A 14,096-nucleotide genomic window follows, 5' to 3' on the forward strand; every position below is an offset into this window, starting at 1 on the left:
CGCGACGCGAGGGCTTCAGACAGGTTTCCTGCACTAATAGAATATCTACAAGATTATCGCGGAGGAATTCGAAAATTTGATCGCGTTGCCGCGCGAGTCCGTTAGCATTGTAGAATGCTAACGTAAGGGAATACGGTTTTTCTCTACCTTTTTGCGCCATTGATTACCGGTAAAGATTTTATAACGTACGCGACACGGACTCATAAACGTCCATGTGATCGAACGCGGCCGCGAGCCGCTGTTCGGGGGTTGTCGACCTACGGATAGCGTCAGCGAACGATCGCAGACGGTCGAAGTTCACCGCGGTGACGAAGTCGCGCACGAGCGCGAAGTCGTTGGCGGCAGAGGGTTGCGGGGGACGGAACGCGGGTGCGGGGCGAGGTGCGAGCAGGGGCTGAGGCGCGGGGCGTGTCGCGAGCGGGGGCGGGGGTGCGGTTTGTGTTCCCGCCTTCGTATACGGCAGCGGCTTTTTCCACGCTGAAACCGTGGGAACTGCAGCCGGCACGAAGGCAGGTTTCGGCACTGAGGGTGCCGAAGTCTTTGGGCCGACGGTTCGCGGAGCTGGGAGGGTTGAACGCTTGCGCGGAGCCCTAGGACATCCACGGTAGTTCGCGGGGTGCCCTTGCTTAAGGCATAGGACACAGCTTGGGGGTTCGGTCGCGGTTTCCCTAACACGCGAGCAATCTAGTGTGGCGTGGTCGCCGAGGCACTTTACGCAGCGGGGGCGCGCGTGGCAATTACGAGCCGAGTGGCCGTAAAGCTGACATCTGTAGCACTGCCCGGGAGTGCCACGCTTGTGGGGGGCTTCGATTGAGATCCCGGATAGGCCGCAAATTGTCGTGAGACATGCGATCTTCTTTTTGGCCTCCGGGGTGGGTTCTAACGCCACGAGTATCATATTATAGGGCTGTTTGCCCCGCCCGCTGTGCATCCGGTGCACACTAACTATCGGGAGGGCCTGAGCGGTCAGATCCTCCTTTATGTAGTCGATGTCGAGTTCTTTAGGGACTCCGCGTATCACTACGCGGAGCTCGCGGTCCTCCTGAAGAGCATAGGTGTGGAAACCTATGTTCTCCTTTCGGAGGTATGCTGAGAGGGCCCTATGGTCGCCCGGCGTTGCGACCTTTATCTGAATCCCATGCGCGACGTTACGCGCATGGGTATAATTAATTTTATTTGCCTGAAGGGCCTGGGAAACGCGGTTCCACGCAGTTTTTTCCTGGAGAATCAGCGGGGGCGGGGCAGCTGCTTTAGGAGCGGGCGCGGGCTTGGGACGCGGCGGCGGGGTTACGCGGCGAGCGGAGTCCGACTCCGGTGTCACGACTACCTGCGGGCGGGAGGCGGTCGCGGATTTTGTCTGCTTCGTCGTGGAGCTCCGGGACTCCACGGCGCGAGTACGCTTTTTACCGCGCGTTACGGTTTGGAACCCATCCGAAGTTCCAGGCTGAGGGCTTGACGCGGATTCGAAATCCATCTCCGATTCGGTATCGGAGCCTGAACTTGAAACGATCGAGGTCGCGGCGGACGTAGCGCGTGATGACGTAACCGACGCGGGCGCGGGGGTGGGGGTAGCGCTATGCGCTTCGTGAGTCGCATCGTGGGAACGTGCGCTCGAACTTGACGCGGCGGCGGGGGGTGCGCGGCGTGCCTCCGAGGCACGTTTGAAATACGCGGCGACGGACGCGGGGGGGGGAGGGATTGCCACGAGAGGCCCTATATGCCAGATATTCGGCCCTAATTGTCGGGTACCTTTCCCGGAGGAACCCGACAAAATCACTATCACTGACACTGTCACGATCTTCAATCATCTTGCTGTCTTCTTGCCCGGGGGGGGCGGCCCCGGGACTTTTGTTGAACTCGCCGAAAGGCGAGGCCCCGGATAGGATAGGATTTGTAACCCCCCTGTGCTGCAGGACAGCAAGGAGCAGGGGGGGGGGAATGCCTATGCCGTGAAAACGGCAATCGGCGGGGAAAAGGAAAGGAACCCGCTCGGGCTGTATAGTGCTACAGCAGGCAGAATCGCGAGCGGGGGTCTAGTCTTGAAAAAGACTGTTGTTTTTGGGAAGGGTTAGGAAATCGCTAGCCTGTGAGTGCCACAGGAAGCTGAACGTAGCGATTGGTTTTGCCTTGAAAAAGGCAGTTGGTAAAGGGTGGGTTCGCGGTTACAACACTTTAGCGCACAAAAATGGACTCCGAGACGCAAATCGCAAGCGACCAACGGATCGGCACGTCCGCACTACTGAATTGTAAGCACGATGTATTCACGGTCACTACACTGTCGAGCACAACTGTGAGTTCAGAGACGCGGCTCGCAAGCGGGCCACGGATCGGAAAGCACGTCCGCGCACGACCGAGTCGTGAGCGAGAATGGTGGTCCGTTTTGTCGAATACGCTTTTTATCATCGATGTAGCATGGAGTTTTATGAGCGACTTCACATATGATACAGTATTCAGTATACAGTAAAAAAAAAACGGTCCGGTAAATTATGACATTCTGTTTTGTCATCGAATACTGGATGAACGGAATACGTATCCGTCATGTTTCCGTACAATTTTACCGAATAGAAACTGCGCGGGGGTGAGGGGGCCGGCGGGCGGTGCAGCTAGACAAACAAGTTTCATCCTGGCAGCATAGCGGCAGTATACTATGAATTTGCTTATGAACATCGTATCCAGTAATGACAGATACGTTGAACGTTATACGGTGCCTATGTGTGAGCATAATTTTTTGTCGTATCCGTTAAAACGAGTGCCGTATACACGGAGACTATGTGTGAACGTAGCCTAAGACCTGAGATCGAAGTATCAAATTCTATTATACAACGTCTGTCTCATCCTTTCATCAGAACGCGATATGAATGCTTGAAAACAATAGGAAGGAGGGCGGTGCTTGCCCGTGCGCCTCTCAATATACCTAACTAGCGAAATAGATTAGGGCAGATCCACTTCTAAATATTAAGTTTTAACGTATTCCTAAAGTTTCACAGCTAAAGAAGCTGGCTGTTACTATAAGCCACCAATAAAATTATATCTAAGATAAAATGGGGAGGCTGGATCCAACCATGTTTTCGTTCTTAGTAAAATGTATTTTTCTTAGTTGATGTTATCAACGCCAATTTGCGTTTTCATATGGCCACAAAGGCATTCCGGTGAGACTCCCGAAAAAGACCGTATCTGAGACATCATCATGATTGCGGATGTCCTCTTTCCAGGGACGAAGACAATCGCCATTTTGAAAATGATATTGCCCTTAGGTATCTTTAGCTTTGTTCAGAGCCTTCGTATTTTTTGATTACACTGGTAAAGCCTTTTATATAGTTACAATCTTGAGTAACCGAGGGAATTGCTCGCGTTTTGTGTGAAGCTCATTTAGTCACTCGTTATAAAAGATACTCATTTTACGAAAAAAAGTAACAGTTTTATATACAGGGTGTACAAAGGCTAACGAGTTTAGGAATAAGAAAGCAGTTGGCACTGACGGCGTTTCTCCATCGTGTTTTTTAAATATGAGATCAAAGTCTCAATCGTACTTACTTGAGACTTAACTTACTTGAGACCTTAGAACTTATATCTCAAGGTGGGTGGCGCATTTACGTTGTGGATGTATATGGGCTCCAGTAACCACTTAACACCAGGTGGGCTGTGAGCTCGTCCACCCATAAAAGCAATAAAAAAGAAAAAAAACGTATGAATGCTCCGCAGTAGAAATAGGCAAGACGGTGGTAATAACCCATGCAGACTTACAATACGCCCAGTCACTAGTAAATGCCAGTTGACGATCGATATGCTCCTATAACAAACTTCAAAAACGTTGTTCATTTTTCAGGACAATCTATTATGTGTCTTTTAAGAAACTCACTGGAAATGGAAATGGTGCTAGGCTAAGACACCACACAAAATAAAATAAAACAAATTTTAATATTAGTAGATAATCTATTTTTCTTTGACAAAAAATCTTCCGACGCAAAAACAAATCCGAGTCATGGCTTCCAAACAAACTTCCTTCAATCTCACTGCAAAGAAAATCCAACTTATGACAGGAAAACGCCCAATTTTCGTTTAATTAAACTCTATCAAGCCCCTTAAGTGTACGTAACGTGTTCTATTAACCCACCAATATCCAGAGAGGAGACAGCTGTCTGCACCGAGTTCAGTGGGCTCATTATTTTTCCGCTACATTATTCAACATGTCTCAGAAGATAATACCGGAGTAACAACATACGATATATTACCGGAAGTCGCGTTAAGGACTATGCTGTTGCTTTATTAGTTTGTGTAACATTGTGGTACCGGTATTTTACCGGTTGTACGGCATATTGTGAGCTCGTTTGGTTATATTTGCCGCCAAACAGTCGGGTATTCCGGTTTGAAGTATGGGACACATGTATTACATTTGAATTTTAACGTCAGATTATCCAATAAGCCTCATGTCTGTGTGAAACAACTTAACGTCTCCTGCTGACGTACAGCAGGAGACGTTAAGGTCCTAAAATTTCTGAGGAAAGGTAAAAGTATTAAGCCAATTCAGGACCTCCAAGAGGTCTTTCATCTAGAACTAACTATGCTCCACTGAGTTAAAACCAACCTAGTCGAGGAGCATGACCTTCGATCACTGTGTTGCCTTTCCGCAGTACATGTGGAAATTTACTTCCACATTACCTTTTTGGATCTATTTCGTTGATTCCAAATCGAGATACGGAAGAACTAGAATGATAGGTAAGACCTAACACACATTATTGAAAAATATTGTAAATTCGGTTTATTCTTCAGGCGAGGCTTAAAAGAGGCCAAAGCGATAGAAAGAGGCTAACAATTTGTGCACCTGACATTGAAGATTGCACCTTCCAGCGCAAAAGGTCTGGAAAAATATAAATAATGTTTTGGACGCTAATATTTAAATTTGTATGGTAAAAAATTTACCAAACAAAATCTCTTAAAGAACACAGATATAGCAAGTTTTTGTTTGTTCCACAATTATACAGAGATGTCTTCCTGAATTAAAGAGTTTCAAGATAGGGACGAAAGTTTGAGGACAGTTGGATTTTATGTTAATAAATCTGTCATGAATTAGTTAAAGAACGAAGTTTACCGACTGGACCTTAAATTTTAACGGACAAATGTAAAGAAATTCACAATTAAACATTGAGTTTTAGGTTACTTTATTCCAATACTCTATAAGACTCAATAAACAGACTTTTGATAGTATTATGACAGAAACCATCTTTGGACTGTCGACAACAACAGTACCAAATTTCATCATAATAGGATGGAGTGGTTTAGGAATGCTTAAAGATCAAACATATAAACATTTATTTTTATTTATATAGAAAGAAAAAAAATATGCTTGTCTCTATGCAAACATGCCTATTTATTTATTTCTGTACTTATTTACCTACATATTTGATATTTTTATTATTGATAATTTGACACTAATACAGTTTTAAGAGATCTGCTAACATAATTCCTGGTTACTTTAATAAATCAATAAATAAATACTAGTATATAATAACTCGAAAGAAATTACTCATAATTTATGTATTTGTAATGTAAAGTACTAAAGCTAAAAATAATCATGTCTTTACCAAATATTAGTGAATCGATAGAGTTAATCGTCTTAAATATATTATTATATAGTGTCCAATATGGGAGCGTAACAAAGTAATTTAAAATAGCATGTGGAGCGCAAATGATAAAAGTTAAATTCATAAATATGGTGGCGCAGTATGTTTTATGTCACATCAAAAGACGATGACAAAAAACGATGATGTGTTATGTGTAGCGATGAAAGACAAAAAATGTGTAAAAAATATGGCAGCGTTTATACCCTTGGAGATTTTAACAGAACTCATAATACATATTCTAAACTTAAGTTGCGATGAAAAAAAAGAAAGAACAATAGAATGCACGTGTCCAATATACACATTAGACAATTTTATCTTAGTTCTGTTACTATGAAGAAAAAAAAACTTATTTCATTATAGTTTTTCAAAATAAATCTCTAATGATATTACTCCATTCATCCATTTAGAAACATCCAAAACAAATTGCGATGTCTTTAATCTTTTCTGAAAGCTGATACAATTCATAGTTTTATTAAATATTAAAATAATGAAATAAATGTAATAAATAAATATATGTATCTATCAATTTAGTATTATTTATATGTATTTGTTTTATGTATTTCATTGTATATGTACGTGTATGTATATGTTTATGTTATTTATGTGTGTAATTGTGTATGTATATAGTTTGATGTGTTGTGTATTGGTGTTTATTTTTATTATTTTTATTGTTAATGTCTATAGTATAAATAATTAAATTAATTAGATTGTACTCATCTACCCACTCATGTAAAGCTTTCCTTCTTTGAGAACGGTTAGCTGGTCGATAACTCAATTGTTGAGTTAAGCTCGCCATTTTTTTAAATCTTATCGTAATTACTGTATTATATTAAAGGTGTGTACAAATAAAGAATAAAGAAGAAATACGTACCTAATTTATTTTGCTAAATATTTACGGAGAATCTCGCATTCCAAACTGAAGGCTGCAATTCTCTTTCAAGGAAAATAATAAAAGCCAAACATTTCCAAACGAATAAATAAAGCTATTCAAGAATACGGGAAAAGTCTTAACATCTTGATGGTTGCAAATGAACGTACTTTGCAGTGTAAGAAGAATAGTTTAAAGATTTTAAAACTATCTTATACGACTTGGTGAATGGTGGTCAAAATGTACCATTTAATTACACGGTATGTGCACATTGGCTGTGTGCCAAAAAGCGTTCCGTGCATGCTTAGCTGCTTCATCAACATATGAAGACAGTAAGGACAATTGATATGATTTGGTAACTAATAAAGATTATTTGATACATACAATTTAATTCTTCAAATATGCTTAGCATTCGAATATGTAATTTAAAACGTACACTAAATACGTCAGTCACAAAAAGAATTGGTGCTAGTTAAAACTCAACATTTTAAAACGGCCATTTTTTTTTAATTCAGTATCTGTCTTTTCTCATCTATATCTCGCACTCTCCTACAATATGCAACTGCAAAATATGCAATATGCAACACACAATTAAATAATCATATCGATATACCACCGCCCTCCCTGTTTCTGTCGTGATGCAGTAATGCGTTTCGACTTGAAGGGTGGGGCAGCCGTTGTAACTATACTGACACCTTAGAACTTATATCTCAAGGTGGGTGGCGGATTTACGTTGTAGATGTCTATGGACTCCAGTAACCGCTTAACACCAGGTTGGCTGTGAGCTCGTCCACACATCAAAGCAATAAAAAAAACAGAATTAAATAAAAACTGATTATTAATTAAAATTAAAATAAAATTAACGGACGCATTTGGCACTTGCATTTAATTGAAATATCCCAGCACACATTAAAATGTTACCTTTTTATCTGTTTATTTCTTCTCTACCAATTACCCGTTTCCAAAACAACAAAACTTAATCACGTACCTACTTTGTTTTCAGGGGTCAATTGTCACATAATTCTAAGCTCTTCTACTACAAAAAATATTTATCTTAAGACTACTAGCAATCACTGTGTTCTAGTCCATTACGTTTTATTTATGATGCCATCGCGATGGTATCAGTGAATATTAAGTTATATTAATTAATATAATCTTAGTTTTTTTTAGCTCGCGAGTCAACTCGACATTAGAAACATTAAATTTTTACTACTTTAAATAAAAATATAAACTTATAGTCTATCTTGAGGCATCAGGTTAAAAATTTCAATGTATTCAATATGTGTAATTTTCATTTATTTATTAAACACTAAATAAAATTACTAAGAATTTTTTTCGGTTTTGGCCAGTCGTAAACATAATAAAAAATATTTTTGAGGATTAATTAGGCATTTTTTTATAATCATTATAATATGATTACTGACGTTTCAAATACTCTATAGTTTTCAAAGTGGTCTCCGATAACCATAAAAATACGGATATGTTTTTTTACAATCAAAATCCCTTTACTGTTCATTTACAATACACAACAGTAGTATCTTATAGAGTTAAAGGCTTTGTCCGCATTGTTAATGTTAAGTCACGGTCTCACACTCTTTGGTGCTAGCATAGGATACCCGGGTGTCTGACCCCATTGTAACATATGACTTAAGGCGTAAATCCACGAACTCCTGAAAACAATGAGGCGGTTTTCGAAATCAACATACAATTTACGACAGTATTACAGTTTACGAATTTCTTTTGCGAATTTATTGTATGAATTTCAATAGGAATGGAACTGATAGTTTTTATACCTAGTTGTAGGTACTTGAAGATCGTGTTGAGAGCTCGCGTGGATCGGTAACACCCACAGCTTCACTATTTGAGCAATGAAGTAATCATGTTGTTCTAGTACAATTGAGACTTCAAAGGCCAAACATTTTTTTATCCTCAAAATTAAGAAGAGTTCAGAAAATATCATCGTGGCCTAAAGGATAAGATCGAACTCGTCATGTCCTAAAGGATAAGACGTCAGTCAATCGATCAATATTTCTAATGAAATACGTACTTGTTCACGATTGACTTCCACGGTGAAGGAATAACATCGTGTAATAAAAATTAAACCTGCCAAGCTATAACTTGAGTAATTACTGGTGGTAGGACTTCTTGTGAGTCCGCACGGGTAGGTACCACCGACCTGAAGCAGTAATGCGTTGTGTGTGAGCTAGTCCACCCATCTGAATAATAATAAAAAAATCATTATTCACCAGTTTTCAAGGTAGGAACTAGAGAGAGCGTAGATGATGAAGGAATATAAGAAACGAGTCTTATATACCTACTTATAAAAGTAAAATACACTTACCTATACACCAGTAGCTCATTTGATTCTTTGTCCTGTTCATTTTGATTTTATTTTAGATTTTTATAATATTGTTGGAACGCAAATTACATCCACTAGATGATACGCCAGCTTGTTGTGTTTTTAAAGCGGTTAGTTGCCCTCAAATAAGAAAAATACTATTATTATTCGCCAATAGATGTCGGGAAGAGTTGATTATTGAAAACACGAATGAAACAACATTTTCTGAAAATAAATCGTAACTAGATCGATTTATCGGCCCCGAAATCCCTTATATACTAAATTTTATCAAAATCGTTGGAGCCGTTTCCGAGATTCAGATTATATAATTATATATTAATATACAAGAATTGCTCGTTTAAAGGTATAAGATATGTAATCAAATTTTACAACGGCCATCCTAGTTAAAATATAAATTGACCATAGCACGTGAATTATTAAAAATCAATAATACAACACAGATTCCAATCACATTTTTTTTTATAATGTGTGGTCCAAAACTTTGTTAGAGCGAATCAAACGAAAATTCCTCTAAGGAAAATCTGTAAACGCTTAACAAAGTTCGCTCCGAAGTAAATTCTTTGAGGTTTTGTGAAGTTTGTTCAATGGCTGCTATACGAAACGGATCGCTTCGGACTTTTTTAGTTTAACATTTTTTCAGTGTTTATTTTATTCTTATTCTTTTCCTTTGTTAAGATTTGTACAGTTTTCGTTGGTTTTTTCAATCATACATATATACTGATTATCATAGATTTCATAAATCTATATATTAATATGTGAAGCAAAAACTTTGTATCCCTTTTTACGAAAATTGCGCGGACCGAGGAGTATGAAATTTTCCACATTAAGCATAATGCATAAAATATATATTAAATCAATAAATGAAACGTTACACACACTACCATGTATTTGACACCACACATACGTATAGATACACTCTTTGTAGATTGTCAATTGTAGAACTTTTGTTATTCTTTAAAGTCTGTGGTCAAATTGAGAATAAATTCATATTGTTTGTCTTTAAAATTACTTGTCTCTAGTGTAGTCTTGGCGAAATCTGTGATTATAGAAGTATAATAAATAGTCTTTGACAACAGAACCCATAAGAATGTTCAAACTTATAATTTCAAATAGTTGTAGTCGAATTTCGAATACTGCGGGGGGACCACCAGTAATAATAATAAAGCTTTCTTTATTCCATACAAAAATAATTAACACTTAATTACAAACAATTTGAATTTGACATTAATGGATTAAAAAGTTACTTTCTTATATTAATTTAATATTGATTCTTATTTACATTATTTCTGTACGGACCCTGTAGATTTCATATACTTGTTCATTAATTTTAACTCGAAACATATTTTAACTTAAATTTGCAATACAAGCTAACTTATTTCTTTCAGTGTGCAAAATATTTACATTTAACCAATACTGTAGTTTGATTGAAAAATTCAAACATAAAATAAATGAGGTAGGTGTCAATGTTAAATATTTTGAACGAAGCAGCGTTTTCACATGGTTTTCACAGATTACTCCTTTCAGTATCTAAAATTATTTTCTGTTCAGAAAATCTTGGTTGCTTAGATGCAAAGCTAACAAAAAACAAACAATAAATTAATTCATAAGGAACAATTTAAGTAAGTATTATTATAATTACAAAGGCCCTATTTACTCGGAGAGAGATTCCGTGAAACTTTTCAGGAATTAAAAATACAATATTTAAATCAACAATTCAACAATAATAGAGCGGCATGAAATATAATACAATTGAGATATCGAACTCATGCTTCATTCAAGGTTGGAATTCATGACGCTACGTTCTGAACTCAAATTAAATTATATAATATCATTTTCATATATTCAAATCGTTTTTGACATGTTATGTTTAGTTTCATGTCCTCATATATTATTTATAATTCAAAGGTCTCTTTTTATTTTCTATATAATACTTTTAGACAGTCTTCTTATAAAGGGATCATAAAGCAACGATAACTCATTAAGAATCAAAGCGTTACTTTTACAAACATTTTTAGTTTCTTATAGAAGTTTATTTTTATTATTATTATTATACTACACGAAGTTTTTATTCTCGAATTTTATGAATTTCGGTAAATACTGAAAAACCACGGGCCTACGCCAAGTGGAGTTCATTTTCAGTTTTAATTTCGTCTGATGTTTCGTCCTGCAAAAACTTCCGAACGATCCGGCACGTATTTCAAATTGTGGCTTTTTGTATGCTAAAAATATATTTTTGGGTAAATATATTTTTGGTAATAGCTTGATGGGGTGGTCAAGGTACTTTTGTATGACTCCAGTGCTGGAAAGCACAAGTGGCACAATATATACTTTATTCAATTTCCAAACTCTAGTAATTTCTTCCCTTAATTCTGTATATTTATGTATTTTTTCAGTTTCCGGTGGTAGGACCTCATTTGAGTCCGCACGGGTAGGTACCACCACCCTGCCTATTTTTGCCGTGAAGCAGTAATGCGTTTCGACTTGAAGGGTGGGGCAGCCGTTGTAACTATACTGATACCTTAGAACTTATATCTCAAAGTGGGTGGCACATTTACTTTCTATGGGCTCCAGTAACCACTTAACACCAGGTAGGCTGTGAGCTCGTCCACCCAACTAAGCAATAAAAAAAAATGTTTTCTATATAATTATGGGTGTTAGGAACTGCTGTCTATTAAATGCACTAATTTATTTATTTTATCAATTAGAGTTATATCTGGCCTATTATTGTGTATAGTTTTGTAGTTTTATTACTAGTATTATTTTTTCATTAGAATCAAGTAATCATGTAGTTTAAAACTCCAAAGCTATCTGAATAACCGAGATTTTACGATAATAACATCGAAGATACAAGCACATAATGCTGTTACTTGATATTTTCAGTTATTTTCTAACAAAAGAAATATAAATACATATAGGAGCAGCGTCGTGTTTCAGAAATCGCTTGTCTAATACGGAACCCTTATGTTCAGCACAATAAGGTCCATATTGTATTCAAGACGGTCTTCGTACAGTAAGTTAAGTTTAATGTGGTCGTAATATTTCCGTGACTCGTCGAAAAGCCTACATTGTATCATGGCTTTTCTCGTTTGTACCGTGACAGCGTGTTTTTGTTAGAAACGTCCGTAAATTATGAGTTCGTAAAATGAATTTAGTATACAGCCTTCTAATATAAGAAATATTGTCTATATTAAATGAACATTATATCATATTTTTGTTTTTAATTTATCCAAAAAATTTATACATACTTTAATGTGTTTCTAAAAATCTACACCCATGCTTCTATGTTATTTGTATGCTGTATTTTACCTGTATGCTACTTTCACTAAAACCATTTATTAGTCGCCTTTTCGAGATTATGACACACCAGATCATGAACTCTTGCAATGGAACGTAAATTGTTGTTTGAACGTAAAATGTAATTTCTAAAGTGTAAAAGATTAGCTGCCTGGTAGAAATATATTTAAACTGCTTATCATTTACATTTATCTTATACCTTTAAACGAGCAACTCTTGTATATTAATATATATTTATATACTCTGAATCTCGGAAACGGCTCCAACGATTTTCATAAAATTTAGTATACCTACAGGGAATTTCGGGCGATAAATCGATCTAGCTACGATTTATTTTCTTCGTGTTTACAATAATCAACTCTTTCCGACATCTATTGGCGAATAATAATACTTTTTTTCTTGATTGAGGGCAACTAACCGCTTTAAAGACACAACAAGATGGCGTTATAAAAAAAAAACCGAGCGAAGCTCGGTCATCGTCAAGTGCTTATTCTGCAAAAAAGCAGAAAACAATTCTCGTTTTAACAATCAATTTGCAATTCTACTGAATTACTCATGTTGGATGATGACATTCACATCGGTTATGGGCTCCATTGACTATTTACTACGGCGCGAGTCCTGGGTTTGCTTTTCGCCTTGTAATACTAAAAACGATATTCAAAAGTCAACGTGTTTTTTTTTTTTTTTTCCCTACCTATGCTGATAGCCTTGAGAGGCTACTTCAGCTTCACCCTAACGTTAGTAGGTGAGCTCGCGGGGCTCAACCGGAGAGTTGCTAACACTGACCCTAGCAAGAGCAGTGCTTCGCTGAATCTACTACCGGATCGGAAACGCGACCCACTGAGAAGATCCGGCGAGAAACTCAGTGGGCTGTGTCTATGGGTTAGTTTGCTCGTCGAGCCCTTCGTCGCAAGCGACGGGTTCGACGAGGACGGTGACCGGTGCTTGTGGTGCCTAAAAGCACCGTTAATGGATCAGGAGGATCCGTAATGACGTGCTTTGGGCGACGTCGACGGTTTACCATTCGGTCTACTGGGTCGGGTATGTAATTTCCAGCGGCTACGATGAGAGGGTTCTCATGTCGTGCCGCCTTCTCAAAATGGCGCAGCGATGCCGACTGTAGATACTTACTAAAAGAGTCGAGCTCCAGGTCGTCGTGGAGATCCACATTCCTAAGGAACCAAGGCGCTCCGACGGCTATCCTGCAGAATCGTGATTGAATAACCTGAAGGGATTTCAAGTGGGTGCGGGCTGCGTGAGCGAACACTACGCTTGCATACGTCATGACGGGGCGTATACAAGTTTTGTAGAGAGTTACCTTATTACGGAGGGACAGTTTGCTTCGACTACAAAGCATTGGATAGAGTCGTCCTAGAATAAACGCGGCGCGGTCGCGTACCGTTTTTATATGGGGACGGAATGTCATCCCTCTGTCGAGGGTGACGCCTAGATATTTGACCTTCGAGACCCACGGTATGGGCTGGCCAAAGAGAGTGATGGGACTAACGGCGGAGGTGTTTGCGCGCCTACTACGGAGTGGGATGCTCGAAGTGATGTTCGGAGGGCGACCCCTTTTGAAGAGCACCGCTGCGCTTTTCGTGGGGTTAATGTCTATTCGCCACTTCCGGAACCACTGTCCCATGGTGGCTACTGCGATCTGGAGTCGCCGATGAAGCAGCGACATCTTCCTACACGAGTAGTAGATAGCCGTGTCATCGGCGAAGAGCGCTAGATGGGTCTCCGGAGACCGGGGTATATCATTGATATACAAACTAAATAATAACGGGGAGAGCGCGGAGCCTTGCGGGACTCCGGCGGTCAGTTGACGGGGACGAGAACGAGTTCCCTCTACTCGATATCGAAACGAACGGTTCGACAAGAAGTCTCGTATGATGAGCACGAGTCTGTCTGGCACTCCCATGTTGTACAGTTTATAAATTAAACCGTTGTGCCA

The sequence above is a fragment of the Bombyx mori genome, chromosome 12 (genome assembly GCF_030269925.1).
Source record: "Bombyx mori chromosome 12, ASM3026992v2".
Classification (NCBI taxonomy): Eukaryota; Metazoa; Arthropoda; class Insecta; order Lepidoptera; family Bombycidae; genus Bombyx; species Bombyx mori.